This window comes from Vulpes lagopus, chromosome 4, assembly GCF_018345385.1.
Source record: "Vulpes lagopus strain Blue_001 chromosome 4, ASM1834538v1, whole genome shotgun sequence".
NCBI classification, from domain to species: Eukaryota; Metazoa; Chordata; class Mammalia; order Carnivora; family Canidae; genus Vulpes; species Vulpes lagopus.
Window position 1 is genome coordinate 69761851 of NC_054827.1, and position 17614 is coordinate 69779464.

General features: G+C 35.5%; 1 long non-coding RNA gene across 4 annotated transcripts in view; it reads right to left on the bottom strand.

The window, feature by feature from the left end:
• The window catches only part of LOC121490118, a 28945-nt gene that overhangs the window by 1780 nt on the left and 9551 nt on the right, over positions 1 to 17614 (bottom strand). For 2 of the 4 annotated variants that reach the window (XR_005987505.1, XR_005987507.1), the window contains one exon: positions 4785 to 4944. The exons of 1 other annotated variant lie outside the window; for it this stretch is intronic. This is a non-coding gene — a long non-coding RNA (uncharacterized LOC121490118). Of the gene's footprint in view, positions 1 to 1759; positions 1949 to 4784; positions 4945 to 17614 lie in introns of all 4 variants that reach the window. One more of the 4 variants, XR_005987506.1, reaches the window with a different exon arrangement.

The following is a 17614-nucleotide window of genomic DNA, read 5'->3' on the forward strand; positions in this document are numbered from 1 at the left end:
TTAGAATCAACTTTGGGGGAAACCCATTCTAAGATACTTGTTATCAGAAATTGTCCTAAACAGCAGATATTCAGGGTGGAATTACAGAATTGGAAAATACATTTATCAAGTGGCAACAAAAACCCCATAGCTCTTTGTAAATTGGGTGATGATTGGCATGCTGTAGTACCATTATTACTGTGGTGAAGTGACTATGATACAATTAAAAAGGAAAGCACCGATTCACACAATCTCTCTTCTATTTGGGAGAAGCGATGGTAAGTTAAAAGACTGCAGACTTGAATGCGTACAGAAAGAATAAAGGGGCAAGCTCAACCCAGCCAACAGTCATATAGGCTATAATTAGAAAGTCAGAATGTTCATAAAGGAAATATTATAAACTGTACCAGGAGGGTAGCCTGGGAAGAAAATTGAGTCCAATTGTTGCAGGGTAAGAAGTACAAAGAAATCTTAATTGACAGCCACAACAAGTCTCCCAGTCTAAAACCATGGCCCTAACATGGAATTACTGAGATACTGAGACTTGGGAAGAAAGTATTTGCAGTAGATTCTAACCCTGAACCTTCTGTTACATACACTGAGCATGCAAATGTGGCCATATCCTTTCTTCTAGAAAAGGAAGGTGCGTCCTTTTGCCTAGATCTCATGTAGGGGAGAACTGCACCATCATGACAAGTGCTTGTGATGATGATGATGATGATGATGATGATGATGATGATGATGATGATTTCAACACTTCCTCAAAGCAAACTAAGTTAATTTACATAAGAATATCCAAGTACTAGTATACTGAGGCAAGAGGAACAGCAAGAGTTTTTGAAGGCAGTTGGATTCAGAATTTGAGCTGAAATTAATACTAGCATCCAAACCAGCAAGAGAATTCTCCTATAAGCAGGGCAGCATACAGAAGTTATATAGTAAATGGAATCATGACCCCAGTTCAACTTCTATTAAGTTCAATACCTATGAATCTACCGTGGATCATTTTCTCAGAGTCTGAAAGAATAACTGAAGTGTGTATGTTTAGCAGCTGGCTGAATCCTTATGTTATTCCTGGACTTTTGGGTAGGTATGTACTTGTAAGAAAAGCCAAGAACAAGACCATAAAATTGTCCTCTTCTCTACCAAGATGAAAAACCAGACGGAACTCTGCATCCCAAGCAGAATGGCAGAGATTACGCCCAATATTAAGTTGGTGGTTCCCATCATATCCCTTTTTCATTCATCAATCTGGTCTCTAGAAAAAATTGGATGAATTTGGTAGATCATAATGGACTACCATAAATTTAACCAGGGTGGCAGCCCAATCTCAGCTACTGGAATAAATGTAATATCTTTACTTGAATAGATCGACACAACCCCTGATACTTAGTATGCAGCTAGTAATTTGCCAAGTGCTTTATTTTCAATCCTACAAGGAGGGATATTCAGAAATTTAACACACTTAGAACATGCAATAGTATAAATTCATGCTTTTGCCCTAAAGTTCTACTAACTTCCCAGCTAATATAATATAGTCCAAAAGGAATTCAATTATTTGGATATTCCACAGAACACACCATAGCTCCATAGTAATTACTTTATGTTAATCAGAAATAGGAAGCACAAAGTAGTGTTTTAATGCCATGGAAAGACACATGCCAGAATGTGAGAAAGAAAATCTAAAGATTCAAGAAGCCACCATTGGTATAGATCTTAGTTATTCAGTGATCTGGTAATGCCAGTACAACCCTCTAAAGCATAAAACAAGTCACTGTACCATGTCCATCCTGCCACTAATAATCACAATGCTTCATTGGTCACTCAGAACTTTGGAGGCAATGTATACCACACTTGTAAAGGTTGACTCAGCTTATTTGTCACTCACTGGATGACCCAGGAGATTCCCAGAAGCCGGGCAGCCTTGACTTTAAGCTAGCAGATCCCATTAAAATCTCTAAGTGTATACCTAGGAAAGAGGGTTAATTCAGAGATCATTTCAAATTCCCAAATGTAAGGATTCTAAATATTGATCACACTATTGGCTTCATCTTGCTAAGCCAAAATAAGGTCACTGTTATACTTACATAAAAAGTTCATTCAAACCATAGAGAGGGAAAAATCTAGGAGGGAATATTAGAAATTGTGATAGGAAGTCATCCATAGATGAATAAAAGTAAAAATAAAATATGAGTAAGTGGTCTGTTCAGGTCCAAATCATCAACATATATTGAGCCTAATAAGGATGGTTATATTATCCCCTCAATAATATTCACACAAGGAGAGAAACAAATAATCAAGATTAGATATAGATACCAGCAAGGTGAGACTGGAGGAGAAGCACTAATGTGGGAAATAGGAAGAATGGAGCTGGAATTAGTTGAGTGAAACTTAAACTATATATCAAATTAGTAACATAACCAGGGGGTAGGGGCGACTGGGTGGCTCAGTGGTTGAGCGTCTGCCTTTGGCTCAGGGCGTGATCCCGGGATCCAGGATGGATTCCCACATCAGGCTCCTTGCATGGAGCCTGCTTCTCCCTCTGCCTGTGTCTCTGCCTCCCTCTTTCTCTATGTCTCTCATGAATAAATACAATCTTTTAAAAAAAAAACACACACACACACAAGGGGTAAAAAAAAACAAATATGTCACTTTGAGCATAACTCAAACTATACACCATTAGTGAAATAAAGAAATCTTGAACTTTTCTCAGTAGCTTTATTGTTAGTAAAAACAATGATTAGTAAAAAACAAAACAAAACAAAACAAAACAAAAAAAACAAACCCAAACATTTAAGCTGGTATTGTAATTTTCTAACAATTGTATTCAAATTACAGGCTAAACCAAGTAAATGTGTTAGTGATATCAGTGACTGAGATTTTTCACAAAATAGAAAAGAAACAAAATTATAAAATTAAAGAAGTTAAGAAATATTCTTTCATCTTAAATTTAAGTTAGACATGTCAATGTGAACATATGTTTTTTAAGTCATGGAAAGGTCAAGACACTCTAGTAGCACTACGGAGCCCTAAATCTCAGAAATATAGATCTTGGTTTCCATATACCTAGGTAAATAAACCAGGTCTCGTGGACACATTGCAAGGTTAGAATAGAGAAAACATAACATGGACCTGGGACTTCTGTTGTAGAAGAAAATAACTAAGCTTAAAGGGAAAAATTGTCAAAAGATCATAAAAGTCCAATTGAAAGGCCTCACTGATCAATTAAAGCATCACAAGTGCCTACACTTGGAGGTGAAACATTGAATAAGTAAAAATCCATGAATCCAAAAAGAGGAAAGATAAGAAAAAATATACATTTTTTTCACAGAATATATCAGAAAACTTATGTTGCGATATACATGTTGAATACATGTGAAATCACTGTATTGATTTTAGTCAGAAAAATTATTTCTTAAACATGTAAATTAGCTTTCCGATAAATATGAGGGGTTTTCTTACTTGTCATAGTTTTTACTTTGCCAAAAATGAAAGGTTAGAAACTTTGCTACCTAAATTATACAGTGTACAATATGTACATTAGGAGAAATTCAACGTTATTTATATATTTCCTATGTACAAATACTGGCTCATAAAAAAAACCTTTGTTATAAAGGAATATGAAACAAGTGTATAGGACTTGGTGAAACGATTCCACTTTTAATAGAAATTAAAAATTCCTTAATAAAATTGTATCTTAATAATGTCACTTTTATAATAATTATAAACACTTTATCAAATTAATGTAAAAAATAAGAAATTCAATATCTATATCATGCCAGAGATACTATTTTAAAAATTGAATATGCCGTACACCTGTTCAAAGGAAATTCCAGAAGGAAATTCTAAAGGATTCTTCATTCTTGCTGAATTTGTTTACTTTTAATAAACAATACAACAAGACACCCTTAAATTCACGGGCAAATTAAAAAGCTCTTTTATTCTGAGATGAAGAGATTATAAATCCATAGCACTGACATGAAAGAGAGCACAGTGCTCACAGAGTTTATTTAGCTATAAAAGTCAAGATGGTGATCTTTAAATAACTTATGTGACTGAATGGTCGCTTAGGAAGTTGTAAATGTATCATTTATAATCTTTGTTAAGAAACTGCAGTTTCTTCATGAGAATGTTTTGATTTCCTGTGAGAACTGTCTTTAAAAAAATAATTTAGTATTTTCTAATTGTGATAATGTTTCCATGATTTCTTAAAAAAACAAAATGCACAAATTTCTATCTGTAATTTCATTAAATCCCATTATTCAAAAGTTATTACTGTTTCTTTCCCATGTATTTATAGAGACTGATTAACAGAAACAGAAGAGATTACAGAAAGAGATTCCTTATTATAGTTATATGTCAAAGGAAAGAAAGTCTAGGTGATTCAGAGTGTATGCAGCAAAAGGGGTCAGGGGATATGGATAATTCAAAGAACATCTTTTAGGAATTTAGACATGATGGTGCATGTAGTAGCATATCACTTCTAAAGGCATGTGGAAGTACCTCACAAATAGAAAAATAATCCAAACCTGTCCTATGACATGTTTCAGAATGCAAAAAGAAGGGCATAGAGTGCCTATGTTTTAGGGGAGAGATAATTCCTCCACAATCTCTCTGGATCTATTGTTCATCTGATGTAGATGGTATGGAAGTTTTTGCCCAGTATTTAAAAGTGCCGGGAACTAATGGATACAACTGAATGTGGCTAGAAAGGATAAGAGATACAGAAATAACTCATAAAAATGCACTTCTAAAAATATAATACTGTTTTCTTTCAGAAAATGGAGAATTTTTAAGCAACCTACTAAATATTTAAATCTCCTTGAGGATTTAAATTTATTTGCTTAGTGAGTGGAGCATCCTTTAGGATATAAGCAAATTTTCAGTTCAGTGTTTCTCATTCTTGGGAAATTCATTTATGTCATGGTTACTTATTGATCCTCTTCTATGTGCCAGACACCAAGCCTAGGAAGTAAGAACAAAGTCATGAGTGAGGCAAAAAACTTACCTACGTGCAATATATACATCTGTGGGGTGGTGAGAAGGAGGGAGACATACAATTCATGGAAGTAAAAGTATAAGCTAATTTTAGACTGGATTAGGAAATGAAATAAACAAGACACGGCAATAAGGAATAACTGGCTGAATGATGGGTAAAATGCACATGGAAGACCTCTATGGGAAAGTGACTTTTAAATTAAAAGATCTAAATGTGAGACAGGAATCCAACAAAATCCTAGAGGAGAACACAGGCAACCTTTGCTGTGACCTTGGCCACAGCAACTTCTTGCAAGACATCTCCATAAAGGCAAGGGAAAGAAAAGCAATAATGAACTACTGGGACTTCATCTAGATTAAAAGCTTCTGCACAGCAAAGGAAACAGTCAACAAAACTAAGGCAGCCTACAGAATCGGAGAAGATATTTGCAAATGACATATCAGATAAAGGGCTAGTAACCGAGATCTATAAAGAACTTATTAAACTCAACACCCAAAAAACAATCAACCCTGTCAAGAAACAGGCAGAAGACATGAACAGACATTTCTCCAAAGAAGACCTACACATGACCAACAGACACATGAAAAAAATGCTCCACATCATTTGCCAACAGGGAAATACAAATCCAAACCACGAAGAGATACCACCTCACACCAGTGAGAGTAGCTAAAATTAACAAGAGAGGAAACAACAAATATTCAGCTAGGATGTGACGAAAGGGAACCCTCTTGCACTGTTGGTGGGAATGTGAACTGGTGCAGCCACTCTGGAAAACTGTATGGAGGTTCCTCAAGAAGTTAAAAATAGAGCTCCCCTATGACCCAGAAATTGCACTACTGGGGATTTACCCCAAAGATATTGATGTAGTGAAACAACAGGACACCTGCACCCCAATGTTCATAGCAGCACTGAAGGACTCATCAAATCATATTTTCTTATTGTCAGAAAGAACATTCAGGACAGTGTGCAAAAGGCAGTAATGCATTTTTTTGGTTAATCATGTGAAAGATACTCTTCAGAAGTGAGTTAGTAGGACAACTGTATAAGTCATCCTTATTGGATGATCTTCTGACTGAATCAGAGGACATGGCACAGCGCAGGAAGGAAGCAGCTGACATGCTAAAGGCATTACAAGGAGCCAGTCAAATAATTGCTGAAATCAGAGAGACTCATCTTTGGTGAAGAGAATTATATAGTACTGAGACTCTGTTGACTCAAAATTTGCTAGTTACTGCCTACTTGAGTAGAATTTTATGAACTCCTGTGTATTGCAATGGTATGAATCTGCTCATGTGAAGAGATGGCTATAAACTGAAAATTTCACTCTGTATTGCAGAACAAATCATACATTTATCCAAATAATAAATGACTGTTTTTAAAGTTGCCCAGTACAAAAAAAAAACCAAACAAACAAACAAAACCTGTGGAAGCCATGATATCCTTCAACAGATGAATGCATAAAGATGTGGTCCTATATATACAATGGAATATTACTCTCTGTATATCAATGGAAAGAATGGAAACCTACCATTTACATCAACGTGGATAGAACTGGAGAGTATTTAATTGAGTGAAATAGTGAATTGGAGAAAGACAATTATACGGTTTTATTCATTCATGGCATATAAGAAATAGTGAAAAGGACCATAAGGGAAGGCGGGTGGGGACTGAGTAGGGAAAATTAGAGAGACAAACCATGAAAGACTCATAACTCTGAGAAACAAACAAAGGGTTGTGGAAGGGGAGGTGGGTGAGGGGACGGGGCAACTGGGTGATGGGCACTAAGGAGGGTAGGTGATGTGATGAGCACTGGGTGTTATATATTGGCAAATTGAATTTAAAAAATAAATTCATCTTCAATGTAAAAAAAAAAAAAAAAACTAAATTGAACCTAAATTACAGCTGGATCGGAGTAGGTATATGGAAAATCAGTGAGTTCCTTCCAGTGACTAAGTAACTGGCCTAAGTCATCCGCGCTGACCAGAATGAAGCCTTAACTCAAACTCTGAAATTCTCACTGGATTACTCTTCTCAGCACAAAACATTCCTGCCCATGTAACTGCATCCTATCTAAAAGTTTCAGACTCCTTTTTCTCCCTCTGTCCTTCTCACCATGTAGTGTGGGAGTCCTCCAAGACTTGATCATTGACACGTCTCTCTTCTCCAACTAAACTACATCTTTGCCTTTTACAATCATGTTTCATCTTTGGCTTTAAACACCACCTAAAGGCTGAGGACTCTTAAATGTGTCTCTGTAGTCTGGACCTCTTTCTCATCTTCGGACTTACATTTCTGATTACCTTCTCAAAACAGTGATGTCTGAAAGACCTATCAAACCTAGGACACCTTGAAATGAAGTACAGGTAGTCCTCCTTCAAACGAATTCTATCTCAGTTAAATGCAATTCTATCCATTTGCTAAAGCAAAACGAGTTGGGAATTATTCCTGGCCCCCCACATTCTTTGAAAAAATGCCTCCAATTCATGAGCATATGTGTTAGCTATGCTTTCAAAACACAGCCAGAACGTCATAATCAGGTAATTTCTTTAGATACACTTTCTGGTTTCAGCTATGTATATTCTGCTGCTTAATATACTGATGATTTTCTAGCTCTAAAATTGTCTTTTCCATTTTTATCAGTTCCACCTTTCTTTCAAATTTGCCTTTACATTTCCACTAATCATTTCTTTCTTGCTCATCTTTGTGACTGTCTATTTAGTCCTGTATCCTAACTTACTTTTTGTTCAGTATCTAGTAAATACTTTATTTCTGTTACATGTTACCTTGACAACTCTAATATTTTATTATCTTTAACTCTGAGTTCATTGCTTGATTTTAACCTGGGCGGGGGGGTGGGGGGGGTGGGGGGGGTGGGTGGTGGTGGTGCTCCTGTGCGCTTCAGTTGGGAAAGCTTTCCTGAAGAGATCTGCTTCTGCTTCTTGGGGGCCTGGGGAGCACCCCCAAACCTGTGGCCCTCTCACCACTTTTAGGGGAACAGTTTCACTAACAAGTCCCAGCCAAGTTCCTCCACCTTGATTCTGGCTTAAAGCACAGTATTCAGGCAGCTTTTACGCTACCCGTATCCAGCGCACCCCTACTTGCTGCCTGCATCTCTAAAACCAGCTCCTGCCTTCTTTGCTTATTTGTTTGGGCGGGGTTATCTTTGGGGGCCACTATTACCTCATGAGAGAGTAATGCCTGCATGTGCCACAGCCCTGCTATAGTTGTCTGGAAATTAGAGCATCTCTTATATCATGCCACTCTGCTCTAATATTGGCCAAATACAGAAAAAAATATGGTCTATTTTACTTACCTTTGATTTTGTTTTTAGAAATGGATATAGGAAACCTATATGATTATTAATTTCTCTTTTTATCCTATAACCTTCAGGTTTTAGGTTGTATTTTTCTAGACTTTAGATATATACAAATTTTTGATTGACATTATTTTCCTGTTAAGTAATGTCCTTTATTTATATCTTAATTTTCCTTAAATTCTGTTTTTCATATAATGCTTTTCTTATGCTAATCTTTGTCTAGGGAACCCTTTCCCATCCTTTTAATATTATTTTATGACAAGCATGAGCTTTTAATGAGAAATAGTTAATAATTCTAAACTTTGTGTTAGAAACAGTATGTTTATTCCATTACTTTACTGTGGATATTAACACTAATGTGCAATTGGTCTAACTTTTAAAATTGCAATCTGGGGATCCCTGGGTGGCGCAGCGGTTTGGCGCCTGCCTTTGGACCAGGGCGCGATCCTGGAGACCCGGGATCGAATCCCACGTCGGGCTCCTGGTGCATGGAGCCTGCTTCTCCCTCTGCCTGTGTCTCTGCCTCTCTCTCTCTCTCTCTCTGTGTGATGACTATCATAAATAAATAAAAAATAAATAAAATTGCAATCTGATATAAATGCCATGTTGCCTTCGCCTTCTTTTCAAGTTTTTTTAAATTCATAAGTTTCTCCCCCCCTACTCATTATTAAGTTATACATTCTATTTCTAATCTCAGTGGTTAGCCCTAAATACTGAACTTATTAAGTTTAGAGGTTTTCTACAAAGTTCAAAACCAGCATATAAATATATTTCACCTCCTCTTATACTTGTCCTTTATCCATCTTCTTCTCCTTGTAAACTTACAGTTGTTTGTATTTAACAACTTGGTTTTAAAATTAATTTTTTTCACCATCCCTTCTTTCTTTCCACTCCTTTCTTCTGGATGCATTTTATTTCTTATTGAAGTATATATTTTAGTATTTCTTCTTGAGATTTCCCATAGCTATCAAAACTCTTAATTGTGTTTTGCTTATCCATGTATTTATGTGGGGTTTTTTGTTGTCTACTTTTGGGTAAGAGATTAGCTGGATAGAGAATTCAAGGTTTATAACAATTTCTCCTTTGTAGTTTAAAAATATATTCCTACTGTCTTCTGACATTTTTTATTATAGATGATGTTTGCTATAATTCACTATTCTTTTTTTCACTATTAATCATTCTTTTTTTCTTTTGAAGTTTTGAGGTTTCCAATCTGTCCTCGATATTAAGTAACTATTAGACTGTATGAATAGACTGTGACTATTTTTTATCCCACTTGCTTTATTTTTTGTTGAGTACACTTACCTCGCCTAGAGTCTCAAAAATCTTAGCCGTTAAAACTCTGAATTGTATCTCTCCAATTAGTTCTTTGTGCTGCCCCTAGAAGTTCAATTACACACCTGTTGAATTTTCTTCATACTATTCTAAAATTCTGAGTGATTTTCTCAGTTTTATATTTGTAATTATATGTTTGTGCTCAGTTTAATCTGGAGCTTTTCTATTAAATTTTATAATATCAACTATTAAATTTTAATTCCAATATTTTAGTTGGTTAATTTTTATATTAGTCTGTTATTGGTTAAGAACTACATGCTTTTATTCCACTATTCATTTGACTCAGAGACTCCTAGATGTTTGTGAGCAGATTCTGAGTAAAAGTAGCATGTGCCACTTCCATAAGGTGCTTGTAAACCTCCCATCCACTTTTTCTCATGCTCTTTCCTCTTTCCTGTCACCTTCAGGATGATGAGAGGAGCAATTCTAAAGCCAAGTACTCAAATTGGAACAATCACCTACATGTCCAGGTCACTGAACAACTGTATGTGTCAAAACTGGTGCCAAACTAAAATTCCCCACACTGTACTGTTATGTGAGAAACTTCTAAACCTTTAAGTCAGTAAATTCTGGCTTGAAAACTCATCTTGCATTGGAATATTTCTCTTTTCCTACAGGCCACCCCAATCCATGCAATATTTTCTGAGGTTGTGTCAGCCCAACCCCAGGGTTCCACAGTTCTTAAAGAGGTCATCTAAGTAGTCATAACACTAGAGGAAAGCATCTCTGTCTTAAAACCAGCATCTATAGCTTGACTAGGATCGAACTTGTGCTGCTGCTTCTTTTTACTCTCTCCTCCACATAAAAGCAGTCTGTCCTAAAAGTGGGCAAAACTTTACCAACTACATTGGTAGTTAGCTTTGAGACTCAACAAGAGTTATGCTCTTTTCATATCCAAGGGTTGAAATTCTAGACTCAACTCCCGCTTCTGAGCTTAGCATCTCTTGGGCCATAAGGCTTCGTTTCCTATTGTTAACCTCTAAAATATGTCTTGCTTGTGTATTTTTTTTAGCACTGTGATACTCCTTTATCATATCATCTCATAAGCTATTTCTACATATTTGTAGAAGTGAGAACAGTTATCTTCATGTACTTAATCTAATATCATGACTTCATAATTTGTTCTAAACAGTGAGAACTATGCAGAGATATATACGCAAAGATATGTTAGCATTAATAAAAATAAAAAAATAAATGATTGACAAAATGATTTGATTAAATAAATTACGCTATTTCACAGAATAGAATATATGCAGTCAATCAAAATAATTATGTTAAAGACTACTGACAAAGCTGAACATATATTAATTTTCCAAATTAAAAAGTAGCCATTTATACAAGTTTATGTATGTATGATAAACATTTACATGTTTGAACACACGTTTGTGTGTGTGTGTGTGTGCGCATATATAACATGTTACAGTGTAGGATATCAGGTTATTTTAAATTTGTAAGCTCTGGGGATGCCTGGGTGGCTCAGTGGTTGAGCATCTGCCTTCCGCTCAGGGCATGATCTCAGGGTTCCAGGATCGAGTCCCACATCAGGCTCCCTGGAGGAGCCTGCTTCTCCCTCTGCCTATGTCTCTGCATCTCTCTCTCTCTGTATCTTTCATGAATAAATAAATAAAAACTTAAAAAAAAATTTGTGGGTTCTGAATATATATTTCCCAAAATTTTTAGGATGAACATTTTCTTAATTCAGAAAACAGTATTAAAAAGTTCAATTTCTAAAGGTAATACTGGACTACCACAGTGAAGAGTTGGTATTAGTTGGTAATATACTAAAAACAAATAAATTGATACAAAGATATTATTTAGCTTATGATTTGTTCATGCTATCATTTCTGGCCCCAAAATAATACCTGTGCTTTTTACAACACTCTGGGACTCAAATTTGGGATCTTGAGCCTGCTGTTTCTTGTTTGACAAGCAGACAGATCTTCCATTATGCCCCAAGGGTCAGAAAACTTGGGCTCTTTCAGGCAAAGCAGTAAATTATTTAGTAACTTCCTGATGGCTCCATTAATGACCTGATAGATCAGCACATCAATGAAATGTGTAAAGTATACTTGTTGATGGTGGTATGAAAAATTCATTGAATACAAAGGGAAGAAACAAACTGATCAAAATATCAGTGGAGAGAAAATCTGCCAATACACAAAACCTTAAGGAAATAACGAGGAAAATGAGAATGAAGAGACATATTAAAAACAATGGTTTGGAAGCTTTGGAAGATGTTTGACTCTGTTTATTTAGGAAAAAATATATAAATTTCTGTTGTGAACTATGTCTTAAAAACATGTATTTGAAACAAAACCTAGAGGGCTTGTGCAACTAAAATATTTACTGGACTTGACTGCTTTTAAAGTACTAGATACAATCTAAGTTCCTTGAGGGTTGGGCAAATAACTATAATTTTTATTTTCCAGTGCATCAGCCTAGTGCTCCCCACGTAGTAAGTGATCATTAAATCATTGCTGAATTGAACAGAACAGACTGAAGTTTCCAAAAGTAAAAAGTGGCAAATGCAATTATATAAATCTGGAAAACAACAAGGTCAAGTTCAGAAAACCTATCCTTTATTTGATACAATATTTTGTTCTCTATTTAATATTTCTGTATGGAAACTACCCTCTAAAAATTCTTGGGTTTTAGAAGACTTATCCTTATTTTAATTTTCCTGTGCCACATACTTACTCTTTCCTTTTTAAGTCTAAGAAAAGTGGGAGTAGAAATGGATTTTCTTCCAAGGTGAAATATTTTAAAAACCCAAAGTTCATAAATAATTAACGCATCTTGGCCCAGAATTTAACTGATACACATAAAAGCCGGCCTACCCAATGAGGCTGACTTCTCCCTAAGCTTTGAAGGCAATAATAGTTTTAAGCTTTTTGGAGGAAGAGAAAAAAAGAAAGGAAAAGCATGCCTCCCAAGTAGGAGGCAGCTATGTTTATGAACCCTGATGCCCGGCCAACAGATATTTTTGCATAAAACAAGGCTTGCGAACCATGGAAACATAAACCTAAATCATGTTAGTCAGCCAACTTTGATTGTGAGACCCAGCTGTAACGTACAGTCTGACTCTAACAGCAACCTTGGCAGGTTTTCGTGTTGCTTCAGCTAATATACATAGGTATTCACTCTGCAAGGGAGCATGCTAAAATCAAGATCATGCTGCTAGGGCACAGACAAAAGAAATAAATGAATAGAAAATAAAATCTAGACCTCCTCTAAGAAACCCAGCTTACTAAAGTGCCCTTCCTGATATCCAGGCAATCAAATATCATCCTTCACTATTTTAACTTCTCTTTAATTAACCAAAAATGTTGGATGACGGTATTCATTTTTTTAAAAGGCAAGGTATTTGTGACAACTACAGAATAATATGCCCATAAAGTCCAAGTGATTTCTTCATATACCGTATTTTTAAAGTCTGCAAAAGATAAGCATTTTGCACAATCCAGTATATCACATACTTCATGTCCTTTTATTTTCAGTATTCTCCCATGAAATATGTATTTATTTCTCACCATTATTAACTGAATTACCTCCATGTAGTAGTGATATCGACTCTTTAATAGTCAATCTTTATCTTTAAGGCTAATTTTTATAACTTATGGAAAAAATAGTCTTGGTCCCAACGGCTTATTTTATGAATCCACCTCCTCTTATAATCAGGTAACTGTTAAATGACTAACCAGAATTAATGCCAGAAAGTCTCATCGAATTTCAAATATTTTACCCATCCTCATCGAATTTCAAATATTTTATGATCTCAAACTACTTTCCATCTGGAAAGCTTATTTTTAATAATATTCCCATTATTTCTGTAAAACTTTGATTTCTTTGAGATCATCAACCCACTGATCTTTTCACTTTTGCAATCCATCAAGACTCATGTTTTCAGATCTCTGTGAATACTCCCAAATACCTCGCCTTCCATTGTTTCTTGTGCAATCACTTGACAAAACCTAAATCAAGTTCTACTCAGCTATCACATAAATAGCTCAATACCTACACAACAGTTATTCTTCATTAAACTTTTTTTTAGCTTTATTCTTATGGATTATCTTATCAAAAGCAAATGTTAAATCCCTCATTTTGTTAATTCATATCCATATCTGCGTCCAACTTCTCCTACCCTCTTGTTACATTTGAAGAAAACTTTGTGCTTCTAATCTCCAGCATCCTTGCTCTCTAAAGGACTTAGATTCCTTCTTTAATTTGTTTCTTCACTCGTGTTCTCCATAAGAAAAATTAAATTGTTTTCTGTATTGCTCGTACTTGATCTTAAATTCAGTTTTAAACTTATTTGTTCTAGGTTAAACCCCTACCATTTAATTAATACTAATAAAGCCATCAAGATATTTCAGGTTTCTCTACTTAACATATACTTTTACGTCATGTTATGAAAACTTTTCAGTAGTATCTGATAGAGCTGACCACTCCATCTTTCCCAAAACGTTTTCCATATCCCTCTATCAGTCATGGTATTAGTACACATGACCTTCCTCTTATTTCTGTGGCAGTTCTTTCTTTTTCTTTTTCCTTTCTTTTTCTCTTTCTCTTTCTCTTTCTCTTTCTCTTTCTCTTCTCTTCTCTTTTTTCTTTTCTTTTCTAATTCTTTTGTATATCCAACTCCACCAAATCTTTAAGTTTGAAGTTTCTCAGAGACCAGTCTGGGGCCCTCTACTCTTGTAAATCTACATGCTCACCATATGTAACCAGGGACTCCCACCCATCCCCATGAGTTTTTTTTTTTTTTTTTTACAAAATCAAATATTACTCACGCAGACACATTCATATACATTTTCCATAATCATATAAATGAGAACTCTTCACAAACTCTGTATACTGAAGTTTCTTAGACAATGATCTTATGACTTCTCCTCCCTATGTCTATACAATCTACCTAGGTGATTTCATTTTTACCCCTTGATAAATACTGTCTTACCTCAACAACACACAATATTTTTATCTTGATCTAAGAGCCACAGCTCTTTAAAAAAATTTTTAAAGTATTTTATTTTTAACTATTCTCTACACCCAACATGGGTCTTGACTCACAAACTCGAGATCAAGAGTTGCATGTCTTACTAACTGAGTCAGCCCGACATTCTAAGAACCACAGATTTAGATACCTGTGCAACTGTCTACTTGACACCCTTACTTACCCAACTCACTGAAATCTTATGATGAAAATCTTGATTTATTGGTCACCCCAGAAAGAAAAGTACTTACTTCAAACATAATCTTTTGTTAATCTGACCTATCTTGTTAGAAAACCACAACTGACATGATTATTGAAGAAAATGGGGAGTCATTTTGACTTCTCCCCTTTTCTTAAACTCCTCCACCCAAACCATCAGTAGCTCCAATTTTGTGTATCTAAACTGTATTACATATCACTTACTTAGATCCATTCATCTCTTATCACCTGCACACCACCTATTTCAAGAGCCTCTTAACTAGTTTCTCTAATTTTCTCTGGACTCACTCCAGGGTAGTCTCTGTATAACAGCCAAAGGGATCTTTTTAAACACAAATTAGATTAAATCACTTCCTATTTTAATCCCTTCTATAGCTTCCCATTTGCATTTCAGTTATAATAAAACTCAAACTTCTTGCCAGGCCTTTGTAACTGCATAATCTGGCCCATGTTGGCTTTCTAACTTTGTACTTGTCTCTCCCACGAGCTCACTAAACCCTAGGCAACCTGGTTCTCTCAGTTTCTCGAATGGCTCAAATTAGTTTCCATTTAGGGAATTTTGAGATTGCAAAATCCCTGGAATGCTTTCCCACTAGTTTTTTATATACTGGGTCTCTTCATTCCTCACGGTCTCAGTTTAAATGTACCCTCTTTGGGAAGCATTTCTTAAATTCTATGTTAAGCGGCTTACCCTGCCCCTACCAATACTTTTCTAACATAGCAACTACATTATTTCCTTCATAGTACTTACCACAATCAGTAATCATTTTACCTGTTTGTGAATGGTTTACTGTTTGTCTCCCTTATTGGAATATAAACTATGCAGTAAAGATCTTGTCAGTCTTTTCACCTTTAGGCAGAGTGACTAGCACATAATATGTGCTTAAAATATTTTCTGTGATTAGTAACTAAATATTAAGACTTAATAACATTATCCATAATTCAAAGAGAAATATGAGGTATGATAAGCTTTTTACAGATCTTTATAACTCTCCCTGAAAAATCCTAAGATGCTTTCAAAGTTTTGAATTCTCATGCAACCTTTTCAATATTTTAATACTCCGAATTACTTGTATTTATTTAAGCCATATCTCATTCTAAGAGTAGACTTCAAAACTCTAAAGTACCTTTTGAAAATAAATATTGTAAAAATTCCAAATTGAGAAAAAAACTAAGGTAGGAGATTGCTTCAAAGTGGAACCAATATATAATAGCAATAGCTACTACTTAGTGAGAAATGTTTTCATGCAGACACTATGCTAACAACTATTTGCACTATCCTAGATAGTCATCTCATTGAGCTTATATCATCTCAGTTTTTCAGAATAGGCATACCGAGGTTTGTAAAAATTAAGTAATACCTATGACCACAGCTAGTGGAGTGTAGATGCCACTTAAGTCTGAGTGCTGAACCTATTTATGTTATATTTGCCATTTTGATGTTGCTCTCAACAGGAAAGGAAAAATACAAATAAAAACCAAATGTGACCGATTTTATGTATTTGCTTATTCAATACCCATTATTACATAGTTTTTAGTTTGCCTTTCTGTACAACTGACTATAAAGCTAAAAACTGCAGTCCCCAGACTGGTTTGCGATATCAAACAGAAATGTGGCAATACACTGGAACCCACTTAGCCTTTGAGCAGGCCCTCAAGCATGTAGAATCACAGAAGTATGTTTTTCTGGGGCAGCTATCCGTTTGTCATCTAGTTCCTAGTGTCCTAGATATTAGGTGATGTTTCCCTTTGAACAGTTTTTCTCTGGCTCTTCTGGGGATTTATAAACTGTTACTCATTAAATGGTTTAAAATGCATTGTTCTTGCACATAAGTGCTGCAATTGGTTCAGTAATTGTTACTAGAAATAGGTTGCTATAAGTAACAGGAACTAAAATGTGGGACTGACTTGATAGAAATGAAAATTCAGGTTTTAGATGCTTGACACTAGAAAACTGGTCACACTTTATACACATTGGGAAGTATTTGGTTAAATAGTCATCTGAACTCTGAAAGCAAACTATACAGTGACTAAGTCTGTATCGTTGGAAAGAGTGAGACTGATCAGAATGTTGGCTAGTACTGGCTATCTACCTTTAGGAAAATTCTACAAGAGCTAGATGAACCCAGGTGAAAGGCAGACGGACACGGCTTGGAAGCAGAGAGAGGAGGAAATACCACTTTGATAAGACCAGCACTCTCTCCTTAGAGTTTGGCATCTGTATTGCCAGAGCATCTTGTACTTTGAAGCCTTGGAAGGCTAAAAAATAAAAACATGGTTCACATCCTAAATTGAAGCCATTGCAAGACAGCAAAGCAGCAAACTTAGTAAGAGATAAAACTAGTAGATAAACAGGTAAATGCAGCTGGTATGAAAGCAAAAAAAAATAAAAATAAAAAAAATAAAGGATTTAGCCTTCCCCAAAATATATGATTTTAAATTACAACAAGGCAATAACCATTAAGTTAAAGCAGGGAGAGAAGGTAATGGCCAGTTAATAAAGACAATATCCAAGGTTAAAAACCTTGACCAGATAGCATCTTTAGCTATAGTTACACCTGCAGGATAGGGATGAGACATATGTAAACCTATTAATGTCATGACAGAACTATGGTGACCAAACATCTAGTCTGGACTGTCAAATCCTGCAAGTCATCTACTAAAAAGGTATGAAATTATTCCTACAATCCCCCAATACAAAACCACATGCGATTATTTTTTAAGACTGTACAAGAGCCTGAAGATTCAGATTTGTGTGGCATCTCAGAGGGCAGAG